Here is a 20,893-nt window from a genome sequence, read left to right as displayed (position 1 = left end):
AAGGTAAAGAATTGCCCAGTTCACATTTCAGAGGCGAGAGACACAAAAAGGTGAGAGGCTTGTCATGAAGTCCTACAGCCAGGAGTCCTGGAGGATGAGCAGTGATTGCTCTTGAAACAGTCTCAGAGCAGACAAGGTGTGCAGAGGTAATGCCAGGTCCTAGTGCAAAAGTGGTCAGCCTGGAGGCGGGGCTTGATGTTGACTGACCCCTCGCCACCCACATCTCCCGCCCCAGGATGCCAGGAAGGCACCTAAGAGAGGCCCTGTCCTCTGACTTCCCCCGACCCCAGACTGGCAGTCTTTCTTTCCTGCCGCTTTCTACAGTGTCTCTCATCCTGATTGTAACACCCATCATGTCAACACAGTATCTGTGAGAGCTGTTGAAAAGGTACCGCTTTTGGAGACTGCCAGTGGAGAACCAGGCTGGCTCCACATCCTACCCCACTCTCGGTGGCTCCTTTCCTTAAATGAGCCTATTTAATGAGTCTAGAATATTCCATTAACCAATTGAGTACAGCTGCCAACAGGAATGTTCCAAAGAAAATAAATGAAAACTTGTCTACTTTGCACTGTTTTGATGGGCAGCCTCCTTTTAAAATCATGGTGCCTGGTCTGTCTCCTCTCGGGGTGTAGTGCATTAGAACAAAGTGACCCTGAGAGGCCTAAGAAATGGTTTCATGCAATGATACTTCACAGCTTCCTTTTTCTCCTACTCTCTACTCCTCCCTCCTGGGTGCCTAAGGCTCTGTGTGGGAAGAAGCTCCACATTTAAAAGGTACATTAACTCTTTGGAGCCACTGGCTTGCAAATCTAAACACCGAACTTTATTATTTAAAGATCAAACCTATTGAGCCCAACCTCTGAAAAATGCTCTCGCACTGCTTCGGATAACAAGTCTGTGTCGGTGAGTTTGAAAAGTGAAGAAAACTCTAGCCACATGAAATAACCCATATCAATCTTTTTCTCCATGTTAACAAGTGTGGAGTTTTCTTAGTAGAAACTGAGCATGGTGGAGGTCAGAAACCTGACCTACAGCTGGCTCCCCTGTTCTGCCTTCCCAGGCCCGAATCAAGGGGCTGGCGGGCTGAGCTCTTTTCTGAGGGCTCAGGGGAAGAATCTACTTCCCAGCTCATTCAGGTTTTTGGCAGAATCCAGGTCCTTGTGGTTGCAGGACTGAGGTCCCATTTCCTTGCTGGCTGTCATCTGGGAGCTGTGCTCAGCTCTTAGAGGCTTCTCCTGACACACCCTTGCCAAAAAAAAAAAAAAAAGGTCAGGACTTGAAAAAGGGAATTTAACCCTTGTGAGCCCTGAAGACTAAACTCTGAGGGACGCTCAAGACATACCAGGCTCAAGCATTTTTCAATGCAGTGTCTCTTTTGGTTAGTTATTGAGTATTTAAGGGTTCTCCAACTTTGGTCTAATTATTTTTTGCTGTTCCCAAGACTCCTGTATGACCACATCAGAGAATACTTGGTGTTAGAAGTGAGTTTTCATCTGGGTGATCCTAGCCTTTGAGGTCTACTGTCCCACTGAATGTTTTACTTTTGTAAAGATTAGAGTTCACATTGAACAAGCCTAATTTCAGATGAAAAACAAACCAATTTTATTTAGCCATAGTTTGCATGAAATGACATTTACTCATTTTAAATTCGTTTGGACAAGTTTTTAAGAAGCAATACTTGCATGTAACCACCACCACCATTATCATCAAGATAGATATTTCTATCACCCTACAAAGTCTCCTTGGACTCTGTCCCAGATACCCTCGCCCCTCATTCCTTTTCCCTTCTACCCCAAGCAAACACTGAACCATTTTTTCTCTCTGTACATTTTATTTGTTTTTTTTTTTTTTCAGGAGTTTTATATAATTGGAATCATGCACACCTACATCTATTTTGACACACATGCGTGCACATGCACACACACACACACACACACACACAATAAACACTTTGGTTTCTTTTACATAGTATAATGTTTTAGAGTTTCATCCATCTTGGGCTTATTTTTTGAGGGGAGGGAAGGGTGTTGGGGATTGAACCCAGGGCCTTGTGCATGTGAGGCAAGCACTCTACCAACTGAACTATATCCCCAGCCATCCTTCTTGTTTTGAATCCCAGTAGTTTGTTCCCCTTAATTACTGAGTCATTTTTTACTATGTGAATGTAGCACAATCATCCCTTTTCTGTATTGCTAGAATAAATCTGCTAAGATTTTGTCTAGAATTTTTGCAAGTGTGTTCATGAAGGATATTTGGTCTGTAGTTTTCCTACAATGTCTTTGCCTGGTTATGGTATCAGAGTAATACTGGCCACATAAATGGAGTTGGGAAGTATTGGGGGGGGGAGATATTTATTGCTATTTGCAGGTGGTTTTTCTTGGCCATCTATTGGGCACTACTGCCCCAAGAGGCCCAGAGACATCCTTCAAAGAGCTTTTCTTACAGGCCTAGGGAGGGTGCAGAAGTCCCTGGCACTGCTGTCAGGGTTTTGTGGCTTAGCAGCTATTCTCCATTCCTGTTCGGTACATGGCATGCCAATAGGGCACAGATGTTCAAACACTCTACACAGAAACTCCTAAACCCTGACCTTGCAGAGAATTTCATCCACGCTCTTGAGTCTGGCTGCTTCTACTTCAGCACAAAGCAGTGACCTCCATCCTTTCCCTGGGATGATCTAGTAAAATCCTCCTCAACCCAAAGTGCATTTTGCTTCTAAGAGCAAGAGTGGGGGTAGTGGGGAGAGGCAGCAGTGAGAGAGGCGGGGTGCTCAGACCTTCAAAAAACAAATTCAGCTCTTGCCAGAGTATGGAATGGGGAAAGGAGACACTTTAATGTCCCCTAGTAAGTATCCAGAAGTAAAATAATCAAAAAAAGAAAAAAAAAAAGTTTTCTCCTCAAACACACTCTATAAGGCAAACCAAGGAAAATTTAGATTCATACGTAAACTTTCAGAAAAGGAATCTTACAGATCATATAATGTCCTCCCTCAAGCAGTTTTCTTTTACAAGTGTGGGGACTGTCCCTCAGCCCTATCCATCCCTGAGAGATAGTCAAGATGCTTGAAAACCACTGTTTTATGAGGTTCGGGAGGGCCTCAGGCAAATAAAATTCCTGCTGATTGAGGCTGATCCCCAGTTATCCTGAGTTGGCATGCAGATGAGGCTCTCAGAGTTCTGGCAAAATCAGAACAAAGAACACATTATGATGACTTCCAGCCCAGGACGGAGGCTGCTGCATGATGCTATATAAGCTCCCACGCTCTTCAGGTGCCCTTTTTGTTTGTGTTGAGCTAAATTTCAAACATCAAGAGATACCATTATCAATAGATACATTGTAATTCTCACTGTGTGTGTGCATGCACACGTGTGCATATACAGACATAACCTCGACATGATGAAGGCATTAGCATAATGAGAATGTAATGCACCTGCTTCTGTATGCAGCTTGAGACTCGCCTACAAAGAGAGTTACCTGAGCCGCAGCCATTCATGGAGAGCCAAGGATGTCAGTGCTCATGGCCAGCTAACTTCATTGTGAACCGGGCATATTGCTTTGGTGGGAAATAAGACTGAGTTCAGGGGACAGCAAAAAGGAGGTTCTGTCTTTGGGGTGTTGGACACAGCAAAATACTTTGATAGACTGTTTCCCAGGGCCAGGGAGCCAAGATGGTGCTGGGAGGCCGTATAATACAGAGCCACAGAGGAGCAAACCTCAGGGTGGAGGGAAGCCATCAAGACCTGGCTGTTGCTGTTTGCAGTGCTAGGCTTGAAACCCAGGCCACCCTCCATGCTGCACAAATGCTCCACCTCCAAGCTTCAGCCCAACCCAAGGCCATGCTTTTAAGAGTTGTAGCTGGAGAAAGCCAAAAGGACAGGAGAAGGCACTGAAGTCACCACATTCATAGTTTGGCTTCTGACACAAAATTGTTTTATGACCTTCACCTACTCTCTCTGGACCCCCCTCCACCCCCAACTATAAGAGGGTCTCATCATCTATAAGAGAAAAAGAGGCTAATGATTAAAGTATGTCTAGATTTCAAGTCCTAAAACTGAATGTGAGGAAATAGTTGTTCTTTATTTTTGTTTGCTGGTTTTATAATGTTCTCTATAAAATTGCCAGCTGGTCTGAGACATTATAAATGGGAGGAGAGAAAGGGGATTTTTGTCTATGCTTCAATTGGAGTTGGTAGTTAGATGTAGCTGAAGACCTTCCAAGAAGGGAGTAGAAAGTCAGGGAGAGACTCAGAGACGGCTGGACATTCAGTTCTTCCATAAGATTGTTCTATCATGCTCTAGAAGATTCTAAGTCTTATTTCACTACATAGTGATTTTGATATCCTGAATTATTATTATTATTTTTTTGTAACCGGGAATTGAACTCAGGGGCACTTAACCACTGAGCCACATCCCCAGTCCTTTTTTATATTTTATTTAGAGACAGGGTCTTGCTGAGTTGGTTAGAGCCTTGCTAAGTTGCTGAGGCTGGCTTTGAACTCGTGATCCTCCTGCCTCAGCCTTCCATGCCACTGGGATTACAAGTGTGCACCACCATACCTGGTGATATCCTGAATTCTTAAGCAAGCTGCATGTATGTTTTATAATGCCCAAAATCTTGTAAACAATAAGATAGCCCTTATAAACAGTCACAGTGAGCATAAATACTGAAAGCTTTTAGAGTCCACAGAAAGATTCTACCTTTTTGGAGAACCATTTTCTGTCTTCTGGAAGATATTCCTATACCCCACCCCCACACCTGTCCACCCAGCCCTGAAGCAAGCAGGCACTTTCATACAACATGGTTACCCTCTGGCCTCCTGGCTGGAGATCTGTTCATTTTGAGACAGAGAAAGCATCGGGAATTTAGGGGGAATAATATTTGCTTTGGAGTGATGCAGGAAGAGGAACAGATTAGGACTGAAGGGACAGCAGATGACTTTTAGAGTGTTTGTAGATCATCGACATTTCCACAGGGGAAAGTTGAACATACTGATCCACAGCTCCCCAAAACAGTTGCTGACACAGGTTTGGAGATAGCCTTAAAGTCTCCTTGAAGACATGAGAGCAGCTGTAGTTACCCCAAGAATATGGAAGAGGCCAAGGACAAACCCTGTGCAAAAGAACAGGGGAAAGACAAGCCAAAATGATTGTAAAAGAGGTGAGGCCGTGGTCAGGGCCTGTGTTGGCCCTCTGCTCTCTGAAGAGGCAGCCTCTGGTCCATCATGCATGTGTCTTCTGTCTGCTCCACAAATCACTGGTGTTCAGCCTTTTGTTGTCTAGGATGTCAATGTTTCCAGGATGCATCAGTGTTCCTGCTTGTTAGCAATCTGACCATACACACTGTCAGTTCCTAACTAGGTGAGTTAAAATATCTGGCTTTGTGTGTTTGCCATGTTTGGCATCCCTTCCATGCTCTTCAGACTGCATAGGGACCTGTTAGATCCTTCTGGAGAGATCCAAGTGAAGGGGCAGCAGGTTGTAGCCCTTCTACTTGTTGTAGGCCAAACCAAATAGGTAAGAGATGGAACCTACGTTTTGGCTTGTTGGTTTCTTATTTGGGCTTTTAAAAAACGGTTTTATGGGCTGGGGTTGTGGCTCAGGAGTAGAGTACTCACCTAGCATGTGTGAGGCCCTGGGTTCGATCCTCAGCACCACATAAAAATCAATCAATCAATCAATCAATAAAAATATTTTTTTAAAAAAAATGATTTTATAATTTCCTTCTTGTAGGGGACCAGCAAGGGAAGGGGCTCTGGTTCTTGTGGACAAATTAAAACATCACAGATTCAGGTAAAACCCAGTTTGGAATCTTGCCCCTGGGCTTTGCAAGGCTGCTTGGGCCCAACTCCTTTTCCAAGTCTCACCACATTCTCACCAGGAGTGAGATGGAGTTGGACCCCTTGCTCAGTAGAGCCTAATTTCTTTCTGTTATTTCCATGATACCAGAGACAGACTTAAAAAAATGGAATATAAGTTTAGTCGAGTGAATAGTGAATATTTTTTTGTGCTTCAGTTCACTAGTCATGGAAAATAAATGAATCTGGCTCAGTGTGAACTGTATTTCTAAAGTTTATTTATGTATTTAAAACATAAGTTTGGTTTTGCAGCTGAGTAAAAAAGAATACTTGGGCTCAGTTCAAAATTCACAAAATGTGCAGCTTTTGGTTCGCAGTCTAGCTCAAAACCCTAGCTATTTATTCTTAGCTGTCTTCTGCACAGAGAAGTTGGGAAATCATCTTCCCCCTTACTAAGGGCCTCTGAAAAATGGGTTACTTGTGATTCCTCCCTTCTCCTCTGAGTACGGGCAGATATGCCTAAATTCAGGAAAGGCTAAGAACATCTTTGCCCCTTGTCACGTCCTTCCCATTTGGTTTGTGACCTGATGCAACTCTCCCGGTCACATGGGGGGTCCTTGTTTAGGCAGAGTGGTGCTGTTTCTTTTTCTACTCCAGCATGAGGATGGATCCTACCAAGTAGTCCCTGAGCCTCAGCCCTCAACAGAAGACCAGTGATGAGGTTAATGAGGTGTCGGAAGATGGCAAAAGCAGCTCCAATGTTCGGCCTTCCAACTTTTTAATTAGGAGTCCTGATGAATGGCTTGCTTGTAAAATACTCTTTCACTGGTGACACCCCCGCCTAGCACCAAGAGGTGAGGAAGTACGGGGTGAGATAAAGCAGGGCACTTAGTCTCTGCTTTCTCCCAAGTCTGTCCAGCTCACATCCAGGGACTGTAGCTGCCATAAATAATGTCCCAGGGCTTCCAGAGGCTTCCAGAGGCCAGAGCTACCAATGCAGCATGAATTACCCCAGAAACAGGAGCTTGCTGGGAGATTTCTCTTACTATTTTTCTCCTGCAGGCCATTGGTGTGATCCAGAGTCTCTGGCAGCTTTGTGCATGGGTTTGCTCCATAGAGCCTGTTAGGGCTCTTGTGGGACCTGCTTCTTCCAGGTCCTCAGAGTCACACACCTGAAGGTTTCCAGAGGCCATTGTCATTAAACAACCCAGGAGGCTCACTCTGTGAGTCTATGCATTTCCCCGAGGTTGTACCTCAGGAGGACTCTGAGTGCTCCTTGTCACGGCATGACGGATGTGTGTTGTGGCGTTTCCCAGGGCTCTGTGGACGTCATCCCTGGGACCCAGCCACATTTCTCTTTCCCAAGTGAAAAAAGTTTGTTCCGGGAAAAGCATCAAGTGTAGAAAGCTAAAGAGCGTGGCTTTTGATGGATGGACAAGTGCAAAGAAAAGGACCCTTCCTAGAACAGCAGTGTGCACCCTTTGTTATAATTACAAGAGAAATGTTTCCAGATAGCGCTCTCTGAGCGATATTAAGAGAGAGAGGTTCCAGGGGAAATCAGGGTCTTGAGAGAGGAAGCAGTTATCAGTGGTGACAGGAGCAGTGACAGCGATTGTTGACATTTCTCCTACCCCTCCTTTTTTTTTTTTAAACAGCTTGACTTGTAAAATTTCAATAAATAGTTCTATGACTTTTAACATCTGCATAAATTCACGTAGCCACCGCCTCAATCAGGGTTCAGAACGGTTCCATCTCCTGCCCCCAAAACTCTCCTGTGCCGCCACTTTGACTCGACTCTTCCCCACCAGCGCCCCACTGATGTGCTTTCTATTCCATTGTGAGGATGTGGTAAACACAGAATCACACAGTAGGTGTCATTTTGAGACTAGCTTCTTTCACTCAGCATAATACCCTTGCAAGTAATCAAAGTTGTTGTATGTATCCATGGTTAGTTTCATTTTATTCTAACATATGAATGTACCACAATTTACGTACGGATTCGTTCGTCTATTGGAGGGCACTTGGATTGTTTCCAGTGGAGTCCCTCATTCAAAAAAAAAATTGTGGTTACATATTATATATTTATATATATGATATATAATACATTATATATAGAGATAAATTATTATATATATTACATGTAATATATAAATAATATATATAATACATTATATGTAATACATTATATCTCATATATAATATATATCATCAAATTTGCTCCTTTAACCATTTTTAAATGTACAATTCTATGGTATTGATTTCATTTGCTTTGTTGTACAACCATCACTATTTTATGTTTCCTGAACTTTTTCATCAGCCCAAACAGAAACTGTGTGTAACCACTAAGCAATAATTATCCTTTCCCTTTAGCTCCCGGCAACCTCTAATCTATTTCCTGTCTCTGTGAATTTATCCATTCAAGTAATCGCTTATAAATTGATTCATACAATATTTGATCTTTTATGTCTAGCTTATTTTACCTAACATACTGTTTTCAAAGCTCACCCAGGGTCGTAACATGTGTCAGCACCTTCATTTCTTTCTTTTCTTTTTTTTTTTTTTTGGTACTAGAGATTGAACCCAGGGGGTGCTTAACCACTGAGCCAAATCCTCAGACCTTTTTTTTAAAAAAAATATTTTATTAGAGACAGGGTCTTGCTGAGTTGCTAAGTGCCCTGCTAAGTTGCTGAGGCTGGTCTTGAACTCGCAAGCCTCCTGCCTCAGCCTCCTGAGCTGCTGGGATTATAAGTGTGCGCCACCAGGCCTGGCTCATTGACATGAATTTTTGTTTGGATTCCTGCTTCCAACACTTTTGCCACCTCTACTTTTTAATTTGAAATGACAGGGGATGGAAGAGTCTAGTTTCTAAGAATCCAGTATTTTTTCTGAATCTATTCATCGTTCTTTGTATTCTTAAAGGATCTGAGGAATTCCATCGTTTTTTTTGTTCACTAGCTACCTTAGTATCTTGACGGAGGCAGGCAGTCAGTGGATTATGGGGAAAGTAGACTTGTGGTAAAGGGCTGGAGACTGTCGGCCTCTCTGTGTGTACTTTCTCAGGCCCTGGTGTGGCGGTTTGTTTGGACCTGGAGATCTTTGATAAGTACCTCACAATTTTTCTTTTTTCTTTTTTGGTGTTTAAGGGAAAAAATATAGATAAAATCGTTTGAGACAGGGTCTTGCTACATTGCCCAGGCTGGCCTCAAACTTGTGATCCTCCTTCCTGAGCCTCAGGAGTAGCTGGGATTACAAATATGCACCATTCCTGGCTTGAGTGTCAATGATCATTTTTTTGCCGCCGCTAAAGTGTGACATATCTTTCCTTTTATCAACAGCTTGCCAGAGCCTTCCACCATCTGAGATTCTTACCCCAAGTGATTCTCTTGCCTTAAAATTCTTCATTTTCAGGATAAAAATGAGGTTGTTAAATATGCAAGCGGTGTGTGTGTGTGTGTGTGTGTGTGTGTGGACACACGTGCGTGCAGCTTTCATAAGGACTGTGAACTCATTCTGAATCTTTGTGTCAGTCTGGCCACCCTCCTTCAGTTCCTAGGTTTGTGTTCATATGGGGATCAGGGGAACAATAGGTGATGTCCCACTGCAACGTAGACTGAGAAGACCCCAAGGTGTGAGGATCAAGGGGTCCAGACTCATGCTAACCGGCTTTGCAGAGTCAGCCAAACCTGCTTCATGGTCCCCTCTTCATCAACAGGTTCCCTTGAATGGAAGCTTTTTGGTATTGTATTTTTAGGTTCCTCATGAAAATAATTCACCTTTTAAAATCGTGAAACAGGGCCAGGAATGCAGCTCAGTAGTAAAGCGCTGGCCTAGCAGGTCCTGGGTTTCATCCCAGCTTTGCAAAACAAAACAAAACAAACAGAAACAGAAGTTAAAATGAGCTTATCTTAAAAAGGACAAATTACAATCAGGACAACAATAACTCACAAAGCCTCTGATTTCAGGCTCATCATTCAGAGCGACTATGCTTAGCCTCTCACAGCAAAAAAGAAAATGCACAACTACATGATATGCTTCTGGTCTTTAAGAATTTAGCAATTATTCTGTGGCAACCACCCAAGTGTCCATCAACAGATGAATAGCACAGTCTGTCACATTTATGTCAATATTTTGGATTTCATTGACATTTTGTTTTTAATCTATGAATAAGTCCTATGCCTTTATCTATACATTTTGGGCTTAGTAATTGTGTGAGAATTATCAGCATATGAGCATTAGACCTAGTTTTATATATTTGTGCATAGTTTAGTAATATAATAAAAATGGCTTAGGTCAACACTGGCAGTCCACAGTCTTATGTCATTAACACCCTGAGCATATTAACACTGTTGACTTTAAATAAAATCCCTTCAAAGCCTAAGAGACTGGACATATTTGATGGACTGGAAGTGAAGAGGTAAAATGAAAGCTCAAAACAGAAGTTCAGAAATGACTTGATGTTGGTCACAGGGAACCAGCCGGTTAACGATTATTTTCTCTCAGCCCTTTGAAGACAGAGTCTCCTCTCTCCTGGCTGCTATTGTTGTGTTGCTGCTGCTATAAATGCCACTGTACAGGGAACCACCCTTTCCTTCAGTTCTTTTAAAGATATTCTCTATGATGTTTTTCTATTTGTATTCTCTTCAGTATTTACCAATATCAATTTTTTTTATCAATTCACGAATGTTCATTTCTCATACTATTACAAATGTGAAGTACACACAGAAAGCCAATTAGAAGATGCAGTCCAATATAACATTATTATAAAGCGAACACCCAAGTTGAGAAGTACTAACACTTAGTACTTCCTTCCTAATCAGAAATAATTTTCCCTTGCAACTAATAAGCTTTTGGTGGAGAGGTACTTTGCAACCCTGCCAATACTCTGTCTTTTCATCATGGTTTTGCTATTATGACTTTATTTTTATTATTTTTGCACATTTTTTTATTGGTGCATTATAGTTGTACATAATGATGAGATTTTGTTGTTACATATTTGTACATGTGCACAATATAATTTGGCCAATTATGACTTTTGTGATAGATTTTTTTTGCTTTCCTTTGTACTTTTACTACCCATTTATACATCTTTACACAATAGTTTCACACATTAGTAACTTTATATGATAAAGTCATACACCTGTATTTTCAAGTCTCTCAGTCTATGATAGTCTAAACTCAGACAGGCCTAGACAAAAACTATCTTCCAAACATTTTGTTGGAATTACCGTCGTGATTTCAGGAAACTTTTCCTACTATACTGTAGAGGACATTTTGCATTCCAGACTTTAGCTGTTCAGGACCAGGCCAACCCAAGTGTAGCATGTCAGTGATAAAATCTAGGTGGTTTTGGTATATGGGTTTTACTGTAAAATCCTTTCAGTTTTGCTTCGTGTTTGAAAATATCCATCATAGTGTTGGAAAAATTCTATATCTTGAGTTTGAGCCAAAATGGAGGAGCCCCAATCTTCCCAGGTTGTCTTTCTTGTAATTTAAAAACCCCTGACATGACACAATAAAGGAGCCTAAGAAGACTTGGAAATGTGGAAAGAAGTTGGCCAACTGGGGACTTTGGGACTGAGGAGAAGCTTAATGGAAATTTCCTTTATTTTCCTCATCATCTCCCAAATCTCCCAACTAAAGAGTATAGAAGCTGTAGAAAGGCAGTTTGTGTCACCCAAAATTCATGTATTGAATCCTAACACCTAAGAGATGGGGCCTTTGCAAGGGAATTAAGTCATGAGATTGGAATCCTTATGAATTGGATCATTGCCCTTGAATAAAAAGACATGAGGTCTTGCTTTTCCCTACCTCTCCACCAAGTAGGACACAGCAAGAAGTTGGCCATCTGCAAGTCAGCAAGTGGGTCACCAGATACTGGACCTTCAGATACCTTGTTCTTGAATTCCTTAGCCTCCAAAACTGTGAGAAATTGGTGTTGGTTGTTTAAGCCATTCAATCTATGATAGTCTAAGACAGGCACAGACAAAAATAAAATGTTCTAAGAAAAGCTGTTCCCTTAGCCAAAGGACCATTTGGTGGCCTCTACCCTACATAATCCAAACACCAGCAAAACAACAACATCAAAATCCCTCATACCTCCTCACTTCTCTGAACCCATGGAGGAAAGAAATAGCACATTTTTCTCAAATTAAAAAAGCAAAAAACAAAAAACTCAACCATGAATCCTATATCTGGTAAAAATATTTAGCAATGAATGGGAAATAAAAATATTTTCAAACAAAAGATAACCAAGAGTATTTATGGGAACAAGCCTACTCTTAACATGTAATTAAAGGAAATACTCTAAGCAAACAATAAATAAAAGATTGGGAAGTGCAAACATCACCAATATAATATTTAACTCATACATTAGGATGTTTTAATGGGGGAGATGAGCATATTTCATCATTTTTTAAAACAGAGTATTAGATACTGATTGATATACATCATTTATAGTATACAACTAAGTGAGTTTTGATGAATGTATACACCACCTCTGTGCTCAAAGCACCCACTACCATCCTTAAAAGTTTCCTTGTGCCCCTTTGGGAAATTTTTAATAAAGAGTTCTTCTGTTACCTTTTCTTCCTATTCTTTCTCCTATTCCTCTGGAATTCCAATGACATGTATACCAACATCTAGAACATCTGGATATCTATCCGCCAGGTCCTGAGGTCTTCTTCCTTTCTCTTCAGTTCTTATTCTTTCAGTTGTGTGAAATCTGGCATTACACTGTCTTCAGGTTCACTGATTCTTTGTTTTACCATCCCAAATTTTTGTTGAGCCTGTGTCATGATCTTTTTAAATTTAAATTAAATTTTGTATTTTTCAGACCTAGATCTTCCTGGCTCTGCTTATTTGTTGTTGTTGGTGGTGGTGGTTTTGTTTTTCAGTTCTCATTTCTCCACTGAGAGTTCCTAGCTGTTCATTGAATGTGCTATAATAATTTCCTTTAATTTTTTTGAACATTCTTATAATAACTGCTTCAAAGATTTTGCCCATGAAGTCCAACATCTGGGGTCACTCAGAGTCAGTTTCTATTGGCTGCCTTTTCCTGGGAGAATAGAGACCACTTTCATGTTTCTGTGCTTGTCTAGGAATTTCTGGTTGAAAGTTGGGCCTTGTAGATAACCCACTCTGGCAACTCCAGATTCTGTTGCATTCTTTTGAGTTTTGTTGGGTTTTGACCTGGCAAGCAGTTAACTTGTCTGGACTCCCCTGCAAACTTTGTCACCTTGTGAGGCTCAGTAGCTGATTTCTCTGTTCCTATGGCTTCCCATTGCTGTGCTTCTCTTCTGGCCCTTTGGGAGTTTCCCCTGTTTCTGTCATTTGGTGGTTAGCCAAGGATTTCAACAGAGATGGAATTGCTCTCTTTGTGATTTTCTTGCTTCTAGGGGTTCCCTCTCCCTGTTTTCTAGCTATTTGGCCGATTTTGAGCACTCTCTCTAACATTTCAGGCCTGTAAGATTCAATTTTCCACCACTTGACTTGGGCACAGTTGAGAAATTTACTCAGTTTAAAAGAAAATTTTTAAAAAGGCAGTGACTGCACACAGCTCTGTTCAAGAGCAGATTTCTTTCTGGTTTCTGTCCACTTTTTCACCACGTCCCTTAGGGTCTCCTACCACATCTGCGTAGTTTAGTTTCTGGCCAAGGGTTTGGGCAGAGTTTATACTCACAGTTTTATACTCCTTCTGTGGTTTTTCTACTGCCAGTACTTTTCCTGTAGATTTCTAGCTACTTTTCCAGCCTTGAACTCTGATCTCTGGCACCTTCAGCTGGTAAAACTGTGGTTTTCCACTGCTATTTTTCACAGTTGTAGCTGTGAAGGTTGGGTATCACCCTCAAGCCAGGAAGACAGAAACTCAAAATTCTTACTTCTTCCTGTGGCAGTTTTTGAGATTAAATTCTTCTGCTTCTGTCTTTCAGTAGTTGTGTGTGTGTGTGTGTGTTTTTAATTGTCTTTATCCTATTTTTTTTATCATTGTTATCATGACCACTTTAATCATCTGCCATTTCTAGGAGTTCCGCCCATTGGGTTTTAAATTCCAGTATCTTTTTCATTTGAAGTTCTGTTTGGCTCCTTTCTGAATTAAATTTGCCTCAGATTTGTGAGAACCTTTATATTTCTTCACGTCCCTTTGAAAAGCATATTTGATCATTTTACAGACACGTATTCTATGGTGAGGACACCCGTTCAGCACCGATGTTTCCACCCTCTGAAGTTCGCGGACATTTAGCATTGTTGTTCGGCATGTCTGCCGACTGTCTCATTCAACTTTTTGCAAGTAAGTTTTGAATTATGAACTAGGGATTAGAGATTCAATAAACATGGAAAAACCATGTGTCCTGATTTGGGAAGTTGAATCTGCAGAGAGAGTTCTGTTTCCTTTGACTTGGTGTCCCAGAAATACCATGGGCCATTTCTTATGTTTATTTCTAAGGCTGGGGTTCCTCAACCAGACAGGTAGTATAAATTTGTAGCCCAGATCTTCTTAAGGATAGATGATGATTATAAATCCTTGGAGAGTGACCTCTGTTCCTCAGGATACAGGGTCCATGGCAGCCATATCTCTGGGCCAATAAATAGACTACTTTTCTGACCACAGCTTGGCTGTTTGAACCTGTGTCATGTGTCTGCTCATGGTGGAAAAGATAAAGCAGTCTCTGGGGTCTATTTTTTTATTGTTATTATTTTTAAATAAGAGCACTGATCCCCTTCATGAGGATAGAGCCCACTTCACTTAGTCACCTCCCAACCCCATCACAATGGTGACTGGGTTTCAACATGTGCGTGCATTTCGGGGCCACACAGACATTCCAATCATAATATCTGCTCCTCTGTTCTGACTTAGCTCAAATGTTGCTTCTCTGGGAAGTTTTACTAACACCCCTAGGAAGATTTTATTTCCTCCTACCTGTGTTCCCAAAGCATCCTGTACATATTTCTTTTAGTGCTTTTCTTGTTGCTTTTAAATGATTTGTTTATGTCACATTCTCCCGCTAAGTTTTGAAGCCCCTCAATAGCATCCTTTTTTTTTTTTTTAAATTCATAATTCTCTGGTCTCTGTTACAGTCTCTCCCCCATAGGAGGGATTCAGGGACTCTCTTTTTTGCTTGGTTGTCAGGAAAGCAGATCTCTATCCTTTTAGAAAAACAAATGAGGTCAACTCATAGAGGTTATTGCGAAGAATCAGTCATTTCTTACAGAATCTAGAGTACCAAAATTTTTCTATCTCTACTCATTTCTACTCATTTTCTGTCTCTTTGATTTCTTTGTTCTTTCTGTAGGGTCACTATTTTACCTTAGGACCTTAGGAAGCTAGTTCCTGAAGGGTAATATGGGCGGTGGAGTTTTTCTCTTTAGATCTGTGTAAATAAGCTTCTTATGTTATTTATTTTCAAACCCAGATTAAGACATCCCCAGACAGCCAGTTCCTTCCTGAGCTCTGAAACTGGCACCATCTCTGAAGAGTTTTCCAGTTGCCTTTTCTCCCTTGTGAAGAATGTAAGGTTTGGCTGTGTGATTCTTTTTAAGCTAATCATTTGTTTTTGGACTGATTAATAACGTAGCTATCCAAACTTGGGCAGAAACACCAAATTCAGAATCTCCGGAAGCAAAACAGTAAGAAGCTAATTCCTTTGTGTTTTCAGATGAATGAGACGCCAATACATAATCACGGTTCCCTTGTGCTAACTCACACCCTTGACTATGCTGGCAAATCTTGCTTTTCCTTCTGGGTCCCAGGGAATTCATTGGGGCGGGGGGGGGGGGGGGTGGGGTGGGGGGGGCGGGGGGAAGCATTTTCCTGTACTCCACCTGCTGGATGGAATGAATAAAAGCCTCAGTGAAAGATCTAAATATTTAGCAAATGTAACCTCAGCCTCCAGAGTTTCAGGTCTGGAATACATTTCACAGGCTCTCAGATCTGAACCCAGGCCAGACACATGCATGCTGATACTGATTATTTGTGTTCTTTGGCAGAGGCACTAGAGAAGTGTTATAATTCAGCTGTGCGTGGAGAGAGAACGATTATGCATATGTAACTTCCACTTGGTTATCTACAGATGTTGGAGAATGCAGTCCACCCAACTTTTCTGTTTCTGGCATCCGCCTCTCTGGTGGGCCTCAGGTCCTACTCTGTTCCTGCCCCCCTTGCTTTCCACACTGAGCCTCCCTGGCATATGCTCTCTCCTGTCACAGGCATTTGGCACATGCTGCTACTTCTATCTGGAATGTTCTTCACAGGTCCTGCCCATACCTCTTGACCTAGTCAGCTTTGCTCTTCCTTCAGATGTCAGGTTACTTCTCAGGGAAGCTCTTGAGGGAGTTTAACCCCCTCCCACAGGATGCCTGCTACTTCTCCTTTGTAAGTACCTGTGACAGTTGCAATTATACGTTTCTCTGTGTGATCTTTTATAAAAATTGCTTCCTGAAGTGTGGTGTAGGTATGTGTGCCAGCTTATCGATATGTGGATATTTGTTTTATTATGAGTTATGTGTTTATTTTAATGTGAATTTTTTAAAAAAAGTCTACATAGTACTGGTAGTAATGAGCAACATTTTGTGAACATTTTAGGCCACCTTACGATGGGTCTAAAGTAGATAAAACTATGAATCCACCTATGCAAACCATGTGAATCAGGAGCACTATGGTCCGGAAACAGGCATATGTAGCAAACATTTTGGAAACAGAATGAAAATGACTGAAATTTGGGAAAGAATGCATTCGTCAGTATGTTTCCCCTCACAAAAATGTAAGCTCCAGAGGTGATTTTTGTTCTTGTGTGTGTGTGTGTGTGTGTGTGTGTGTGCCATTGTATCCACCAGGCTTGATGCATATTTGGGCCTTAGTAAATATTGTCCACAGAGGAGACAAGTTGTAACTTTGAAGACCAGTCACCTTCAGATGCCCAGAGACTCTGTAGAGTCACAGAGCTGTAGGGATCTTTACCATTACCTTACTCAAAGTAGTATCAATAGCATCCTAGAAGGGTGCTGTCACAGACTGGAGTCCCTGAGAAGCAGTCTCTGAGAGGGAGATCAGTGGCAGGGAGTTTATAGAGTGCTCTTAGAAGACCTGTGGAAAGGAAGGAAGCAGGAGAGGGCAGAGGGAGAAATTAAGGCCATCTCAGTGTGGGCTTCAGTTGGTTCCATGAGAAGTTCTAAACCTGGAATGACCTTTAGAGCTGCCCAAAGAATTATACACCCTTGTAGGCCACTTCAAGAAGAGGACTCCCTTGGGGACAGCAACTCTCTTCATCAGGGCCATCCCTGCAGGTGTTATAGGCTAGGGTCTGCCTGCAGGTAGGGCATATCAGAAGGGAGATAGGGTGACACATCACTGGATTTGCCATAGACTATGAAAATCTCCAGGAGTAGCAGGTGTCAGTCATTGGCTGTGGATGTACCTTCTTTGATGGGAATGGCTTTGCTATTTTAATTTTTTCCCTTTTATTAAACCCAAATCACTTTCTTGTTAAGTCCCAAATACTAAACTATACCTGAGTAAGAAAAGCAAAAGGTACTCAAACTATCTGAAGAGAGCTTTTATCTTTATCTCTTCTCTTAACTACTGTTATTCTCCACTTAACTTTTTTTTTTATTTATAAAACATCACTTACCATGCAGCATCTAGAATCAGATACAATGGCCTAGATGTGCACTGACCAGCTCAGACTACTGTAGAAAAATTACTGTAATCTGGACCTCATTAACTTGGGGTCAACTAAGATTCTTATATCTTCTTCATGTGGATTGTATGGAGTAAGATCTCTTTAAATATAGACTCATGAAATCATTCTTTCCTAAATGGGGAGTCTTAAAAGATCATTTTCAGCCCTTTCTTATTTTATAATATGTTTGATTATACATATTATAAAGACAATACCAAATGTTTACTGAATCCTTGTCATATGCCAGAGGTTGTGTTTCACAGTTCTTGCGTGTCTCCTTCTTATTAGATTCTCCTGATGACACTGTGAGGTTCATACTGTTTGTATTTACCCAAGAAGAGATGGAGGCACAGACAGAGTAAGTAGCTTGCCCAAAGTTCTGATGTCAGTAAATGGAGAACTGGGATTCCCACTCTCCAGTCTGGCTTCAAAACTGCCTTCTTCTGTACATGTATGTTATGTTGGTTTAAGTTGATTTAAACTAATCACATGTAAAGACAGTGCTATGAAATACAAGGTACTCATCCGAGTGGCTCAGAGGGCTTAGAGAGACTGTTATATTCTTTAAAAGGAACAAAGCCAAAAAAAAAAAAAAAAAAGAAAGAAAGAAATAAAGAAAGAAAGAAAGAAAGAAAAGAAAAGAAAAGAAAAGAAAAGAAAAGAAAAGAAAAGAAAAAACAGAACCCTAACACTTTCATTTCGGGATTTTTTTCCACTACTATGATAAACATTTTGTTTTTCTCTTGAGTGAGGGGATAGATTTTGAACCCAGGACCTCACGTGTGCTAGGCAAGTGCTCTACCACTGAGCTACATCCCCTGCCTTTTTTATTTTTTTGAGGGTCTTGGTAAGTTGCTCAGTCTGGACTTGAACTTGTGATTCTCCTGCTTCAGCCTACTGAATCATTGGATTACAAATGTGAGCTGTCATACCTGACTTATGATAAGATTTTTAAGAGAAAGGACCACAGCTGGATTCAATCCCCAGTACCAATAAATGAACAAACAAGTAAAAACCAAGAGAAAGGATCACAGTTTCTCATTTTAAAATACTGTGTGTAGTAAAGTATGTGAAGCATGGTTATGCCAGTTAACTGTCTATTGCTTTCTTTCCTCATCGACTCTTCTTTGTCTTGTTTTGAGATACTGGAACTGGACCCTTTAAACATTTCTTCTATACCAGCAGATGCAATGCAAGATTTGTCAATAGAGGGCGCTGGCGGGACGCTGTAAGAAGAAGGGGCTTTTCTTTGGGGTTCTTGTGATTTCCTCCTGTTCCTAGGGCACAGGGCCCAGTGGGTACCTTCCTGTGGGAGACCTAGTGGAGTACACCTCTGTTGATTTTGCTAGCACCCCAGGAAGTCACACCTAGAGACTTTCACCATCCCTCTGGGAGAGAACTCCCTGAAGCACCTTAGGGAAATTTGTTGCCATCCCGTGGGTCACAGCCTCAGCTTTACTAAATCTGCATCTCACCCTCTTTCAAGTTTGTCCCCTCCTGGAGTACTCTCTTCAGCCTTGCAGATGGTAGCTGCTTCTTGCATCTGCTTTTTTTTTTTTTTTTTTTTTGAGATCTCCTTATCCCTCTTAGTAGTGAATCCCCTTTTTAAAATTTTTAAAATTTCCCTGTTAAAATCATTGTTGTGGTTACTATCTCCTGCATGAATTTTGACTGATAGAATGGTAGACAATGAATGATGAATGAATAGATGAGTGAGTGAGGAATTGAAGCAAAATGCTTCATTTTTCAATTTATTGCTGCCCTTTGTTTTGAAGCACTGGACTAGGTGGCCTCTGTCCTATCAAATTCTTCCCAGATGTTCAAGATATTTGAGAGTTGCATGTTTTCAAGCGATCTTCAAACCCATCTCTTTTCTTCACCTCAGTTAAATAACAGGACACACTGTAGTAACACCAAAGAGATAGAAGCAAATTTCCCTCCATACACCCATCCACGATTGCAGCTTTGTACCAGAAATAACCTGGCCAGTCTTAGAGTCTGCACTGTGTCCTGGGGTCAGCAGCACCATGGCTAATGCAGGTGCTCTATTTTGAGAACGCCATAGATTTTTCTGTTCATTTCCACAGGAAATTACTAAACTCTTAACATAGTTGATATTCCCAGGCTCTGAAGGGTCCTTTTTTTCCAGCCCACACAAAAGATGTTAGTTTACAGTAACATTCCTATGACCTGTTCTGGAGGATAATGACTTCTGGCCAAGGTATATCAGCAAGACAATCTAACATCTTACTCTATGTATCTCCGGGTCAGACTAAAATACATCTTTTTTCCCCCTACGACAGGAAAACATGAAATGTGAAACTTTCAATGAGGTATATTTCTGTGATGATTTGCGCAAATTGCCCATCTACATCTACATCCCTAAACACTTCGGCCAAGGGAACCAAATCCTTAAATTGAATGCAGTTCCAAACAAGAGTGCCCAACCCTTCATTAAGGCCACAGAAAAGCACATCAAGGACAGGGTGAGGTTTTGCTTGTTTACGTAATAAAACAGACACCAATGTTTAGCTGCCAAATGTGTAAATTTAGCCTGTGTGATAGTGAGAGCTAAGAGGGAAGGAAGCAGTTTGGGAGATACCTCCTCCCCACATCACAAACCCTCTCAGACTCATCAGAAGACCCCAAAACTGGGCCTACAATATGTGCATTTTATACAGCAAACCTACCCTCTGGCTTCAAGCTGTGTGTGACCTCGTTTCTTCTCCTTTTAATTTTATAACTAGGGTGGAAAGCTAGCGGTGTAGGATGTCATGGTCAATATGTCAACTGCAAAGTAAGTCCAATGTTGCAGAAAGACTCCAAGAGTCATTTAGTACTTTTCCCCTGACACCAGAGATAATGTTGGAGAAATCTTGGGGTCTGGAGTACCTGATGTAAAATCCCCATGCCTCTGGTACTCTGACTGGGTTTGGGAGTAAATTTTATGCACAGTGACAAAGGGAGTTTCTTTCTGGTGGTGGAGAGCGTTTTAGGAGTGGATGAGGAAGGTGGGGGTGCCACTTCTACTAGCCATTATTTCATTTTAACAGTTGTTAGACACATCATCCTACTACTTCTGAAATAGGAAACCTACAGATCCCCCAGCTCTGTTGGGCTTAAATATCCCTACAGTATCACTATTACCCCTAAAAAATATATATTTTTTTATAATTTGTGAAACTACAGTTGAAGTCACGTTTTTGCTTCATGTGCCGCTGTTACCTTACTAGCAATATAACAACTACCTGCTAGGGCTTAGGACTTGAGATTGCCCGCCCTGCCTGCCCCATGATAAGCAAGCCCTCAAGCCCATAAACATGAAAAGTGATAACTTCATTCGTAGTTTTCTCTTTGGTGTCAAGTTCATCCCCATGAGGCCCCTTCTCAGCCACCCTACCCCCTCAAACATCCAGGGAACAGAAG

Source organism: Spermophilus citellus (genome assembly GCF_964194105.1).
Source record: "Spermophilus citellus genome assembly, chromosome: 1".
In the NCBI taxonomy this organism is placed as follows: domain Eukaryota; kingdom Metazoa; phylum Chordata; class Mammalia; order Rodentia; family Sciuridae; genus Spermophilus; species Spermophilus citellus.
Note: the sequence above shows the minus strand (reverse complement) of the source record.